The sequence below is a fragment of the Nerophis lumbriciformis genome, linkage group LG21, assembly GCF_033978685.3.
Source record: "Nerophis lumbriciformis linkage group LG21, RoL_Nlum_v2.1, whole genome shotgun sequence".
NCBI classification, from domain to species: Eukaryota; Metazoa; Chordata; class Actinopteri; order Syngnathiformes; family Syngnathidae; genus Nerophis; species Nerophis lumbriciformis.
Genome location: NC_084568.2, coordinates 21,226,905 through 21,232,904, shown reverse-complemented (window position 1 = coordinate 21,232,904; position 6,000 = coordinate 21,226,905).

The window sequence follows — 6,000 nt, the reverse complement described above, 5'->3', positions numbered from 1 at the left end:
ACCATGATGAATCAGGTAACAATAACTTTTTTTAAAAGCCTAATATTAGGACAAAAATGCAATTTTACTGTCATAATGTCATAGATTTTATTTTTTTGAAATGTGCTTGAATGCACTGCATTTTTTTAAATATATTTTTTTATCGGAATAATCACGCTTGAATTTGGATTAATCACGGGCAGAATAACTTTAAAAATGAACCCAATATTTGGACATAAATGCAATTTTATTGTTAAAATGTCATTCAGGAACTTTTTTTTAAATGTTGTACATTAATGCACAACATTTATTTAATGATTACATTTTTAATCAGATTTATCACATGTTTGCGTTTGGATTATTCATAATTAATCAGAAGTAAATTAACTTTAAAAAGAGCCCAATATTTAGACAAAAATGCAATTTTACTGTAAAAATGTCAATAAGGAAAACTGTTTCAATGTTGTTTTTTATTATTGAATTTTTAATCATACAATTACAATTTTGAATTTGGATTAACTATGATAAATCAGGTAACAATAACTTTTTTTTAAGCCTAATATTAGGACAAAAATGCAATTTTACTGTCAGAATGTCATAGATTTTAACTTTTAAAATGTGCTTGAATGCACTGCCTTTTTTTTAAGATAATTTTTTTATCGGAATAATCACACTTGAATTTGTATTAATCAGGGGCAGAATAACTTTAAAAATGAGCCCAATATTTGGACACAAATGCAATTTTATTGTTAAAATGTCATTCAGGATTTTTTTAAAAAAATGTTGTACTTTAATGCACAACATTTATTTAATGATTACATTTTTAATCAGATTCACCGCACATTTGCGTTTGGATTAATCATGATTAATCAGAAGTAAATTACCTTTAAAAAAGAGCCCAATATTTGGACAAAAATGCAATTGAACTGTCAAAATTTCTGAAAGGAAAACTGTTTCAAAGTAGTTTTTTAAATTATTTTAAATTTTAGTCAAAAAATTACAATTTTGAATTTGGATTAATCATGATAAATCAGGTAACAATAACTTAAAAAAAAAAAAAAAAGCCTAATATTAGGGGGAAATACAATTTTACTGTCAGAATGTCATATGTTTTAATTTTTTTTTTAAAGCTTGAATGCATTTCATTTTTTTTAAAGATTATCTTTTTATCTGAATAATCACACTTGAATTTGGATTAATCACGGACATAGTAACTAAAAATTAGCCCAATATTTGAACAAAAATGCCATTTTATTGTTAACATGTCATTCAAGAATTTTTTTAAATGTTGTACTTGAATGCACAACATTTATTTGATGATTACATTTTTCGTCAGATTTATCACACTTTTGTGTTTGGATTAATCATGATTAATCAGGAGCAAATGACCTTAAAAAAGAGCCCAATATTTGGACACAAATGCAATTTTACTGTCAGAATGTCATTCAGGAACATATTTTAAAACATTCTTGAATGCACTACATTTATTTGATGATTACATTTTTAATCAGATAAATCACACTTCGTTTGGATTAATCATGATTAATCATAAATAAATTACCTTTAAAAAGAGCCCAATGTTTGGACAAAAATATAATTTTACTGTCAAAATGTCAGAAAGGAAAACGGTTTCAATGTACTTTTTTTATTACATTTTTAATCAGAAAATGTATTTGTCCCCCATTGCAAATGTAATAGAAAGGGCTTTAGGAACCTGCCAGTCAGAGTTAAGGGTACAACAACAACTTTTAAATGGGGAAAAATAATGTCCGCTCAAAATATTTTTTAGTAAAAGTGAAATGTTACCAAATTTAAACATATTTAAAAAAATGTAACAAATATTTATTTAAATTATGAAGAATATTGTTTTATAAATGTTTTCCCCTCAACTTTTAATTAAAAGTTCCAAAAAATGTCAATTCAAAATATTTTCAGTAAAAAGTGCAACTTACAAAAATTTAAAAATATGTATTAAATTATAAGAATATTTATTGAAATTATAAAAAATATCGATTGCAATTTTTTTTTATAAACTTTTAAACATAGGTTCATAAAATATGTTTATTCAAAATATTTTTTAGTAAAAGTGCAATTTTACCAAATTTAAATATGTTTAAAAATTTAACAAATGTTTATTTAAATTATGAAGAATATTAGTTTTAAATGTTTTTCCCCTGAACCTTCAATTAAAAGTTTCAAAATATGTCCATTCGAAAATATTTTTCAGTAAAAAGTGCGACTTTCAAAAATGTAAAAATATGTATTACATTATAAGAATCTTTATTGAAAGTATAAAAAATATTGATTGCAATTTTTTTATATAAACTTTTAAACATAGGTTCATAAAATATGTATATTCAAAATATTTTTAGTAAAAGTACAATTTTACCAAATTTAAATATATTAAAAACAATTTAACAAATTTTTATTTAAATTATGAAGAATATTGGTTTTAAATGTTTTTCCCCCTGAACTTTCAATTAAAAGTTTCAAAATATATCCATTAAAAAATATTTTTCAGTAAAAAGTGCGACTTTCAAAAATTTAAAAATATGTATTAACATATAAAAACATTTGTTGAAATTATAAAAAATATTGATTGTAATTTTTTTTCTATAAACTTTCAAACATAGGTTCATAAAATATGCCTATTCAAAATATGTTTTAGTAAAAGTGCAATTTTACCAAATTTTATTATATATTTTTTTTAAATTTACCAAATGTTTATTTAAATTTTGAAGAATATTAGTTTTAAATATTTTTTCCCCTGAACCTTCAATTAAAAGTTCCAAAAAAATGTCTATTTAAAATATTTTTAGGTAAAAAAATATAACTTTCAAACATTTAAATGGATGTATTAAATTATAAAAAATATTTAATTCAATTATAAAAAATATATGATTTTAAGCTCCCCCCCTAAACATTTAATAGAAGTTACATAAGATGTCTATTCCAAATACTTTTTAGTAAAAAGGGCAACCTTCAAAAAACGTAATATATGTATTAAATTATAAAAATATTGTATTACATTACAAAAAAAATGTAATTGGTTTTAACCTTGTTATTTAAAATGTCCAATATTTTTCAGTAAAAAGTGCCACTTTCATAAAATTTAAATATATGTGAAACATTATAAATATAAAAACATTTTAATATATGATTACAAATATTAGTTTTAAACTTTTAATGGAACATTTCAGAAAATGTGCATGCATTTACAAAATGTCCTTCATGATGACCTAGTATATTTCTGTTCTATTTCATTCTTCTTTATGGTAGTTCTGCAGCATGTCCCAAATACTGTGCAGCATTTTGGCTTGTGTTTTCTCATTGTGCTGTGACAACAGGTCCGAATGCTAAAAATAGACATCTTGAAGTGTGTACATGAGGTCACCACAATGCTTTCGGGGTTACATGTGATCGTTTCTGACTCTTCAGGACCATTTTTCTGTACAATGTTTCATGTTTCAGTGTTCATGCGCGTCATGTTGCAGGCTTGTATAGAACTTTTGTTGTGGTGTTGACAGCTGCTTTAGACACACGCTCTGTTAACCGAATCAGGCTGAGCAAGGGGTGCTGTTGTTGTGTTGCATTTTCATTGTGGCTGCATCTCGATAGCGCTTTTGTTTGGCCTAAAAACATCCCTGACCACGCCTGTGTTGATATGTGATACAAGCTGACTCCACTGACTGACCACTGATTCACCAACAGGAATTCATGGCTTAGTCAAATATTTGCTCCCACTTTTAAATACGCGCTCGTATTGCAACAAGGTGGTGAAAAGGCTCATGTGAAATCCTCACTAAGGAAGACAATAATGCATCTATTTCATTGTGATGTTGTATATTTTGATTTTATTCTTTTTTTTTTCAAACTGTATTTTAATTCTTTATTTGAGGCCATGAGGTAGAAATGTATTAAGTGTATCCAAATAAATTGTGTTTTATTATTTTAATTTTTTACACTTATTATTATTATTTGGATTATTCATTAATTACATATTATTGTTAAAATAATAATAATTATTATTATTTTGATCATACATAGTAGTAATAGCAGTAGTAGTAGTTAATATTTTTTCATCACATTTTATCACACAATATTATCATTATTGTTGTATATATTTTTATATATTATATAGGCATATGTTATGTAAAATTGTATTATATGGTGTTATATATGACAATGTTTGTATGTCTCCTGTGTTTGTGAGCCAAAGACCATTTTCCACCTTGGTTTACAATACAGATGTATTCTCTTATCATTGATACTACTTATTATTGTAATAGGTATTCATTCATATTATTATTATAATAATACATATTATTATAAGAAGTATATAATGGTAATGCTCTGTATTTATCTAGTCCAGTCATACACAAATTCACACACTGATGGCAGAATATCATTATCATTATTATAATAACCCTGCCCCAAGTGGAGGAGTATACATTTGTGTTATTATTAATATACTATTGACTAGTACGTGATATTATTATTATTATTATTATTATACACAAGAAGGATGTAACCTGTTATCAATATAATAATAATAACACTTAATATTATAATAAGTATTATACATTTTTATTCAATATGTATTTTTTATCATTCAATCATAATAAGTATTATCATTATGATAATAGAATAGCTCTAGTTTTCTCATTGTCCCACTGGGTTGAGTTTTTCCTTGCCCTGATGTGGGATCTGAGCCGAGGATGTCGTTGTGGCTTGTGCAGCTCGTTGAGACACTCGTGATTTAGGGCTATATAAGTAAACATTGATTGATTGATGATTGATCTTTATAATAATAACCAATAAAAATACTTATTATTATTAGTATTATTCAATGTTAATATTATGGTAATAGACTAAATCTTCAATGTGCACCGATAAGCATTATGATAAATTCCATCCATCCATTTCTACCGCTTGTCCCTGTCGGGATCATGGGGGGTGCTGGAGCCTATCTCAGCTGCATTCGGGCGGAAAGCGGGGTACACCCTGGACAAGTCGCCACCTCATCACAGGGCCAACACAGATAGACAGACAGCATTCACACTCAATAATGATAGTAATAATAATGATAAATGCTTTAGAATGTAATATCGGAAATTATCGGTATCGGTTTTTTTTGGTGTTTTTTAAATTTTTTTATTAAATCAACATAAAAAACACAAGATACACTTACAATTAGTACACCAACCCAAAAAACCTCCCTCCTCCCTCATTCACACTCATTTACACAAAAGGGTTGTTTTTTTCTGTTATTAATATTCTGGTGCCTACATTATATATCAATATATATCAATACAGTCTGCAAGGGATACAGTCCGTAAGCACACATGATTGTGCGTGCTGCTGGTCCACTAATAGTACTAACCTTTAACAGTTAATTTTACTCATTTTCATTAATTACTAGTTTCTATGTAACTGTTTTTATATTGTTTTACTTTCTTTTTTATTCAAGAAAATGTTTTTAATTTATTTATCTTATTTTATTTTATTATTTTTTTTAAAGGAAAACATTCACCTTGGGATAGGTTGATTGGCAACACTAAATTGGCCCTAGTGTGTGAATGTGAGTGTGAATGTTGTCTGTCTATCTGTGTTGGCCCTGCGATGAGGTGGCGAATTGTCCAGGGTGTACACCGCCTTCCGCCCGATTGTAGCTGAGATAGGCTCCAGCGCCCCCCGCGACCCCGAAGGGAATACGCGGTAGAAAATGGATGGATGGATGGATGGACCTTATCTTCACCATAACTGGTTGTCCAAATTAGGCATAATAATGTGTTAATTCCACGACTGTATATATTGGTATCGGTTGATATCGGTATCGGTAATTAAGGGTTTGGTCAATATCGGAATATCGGATATCGGCAAAAAGCCATTATCGGACATCCCCAATATTTTATCATTATTATTATTTGTATTATTTTGTCATAACATTTTATTTTTTGTACCCTAGGACCATGTCTTTTTTTTTTTTAAGAAATATTTTATTCCCAATAATATATTTTT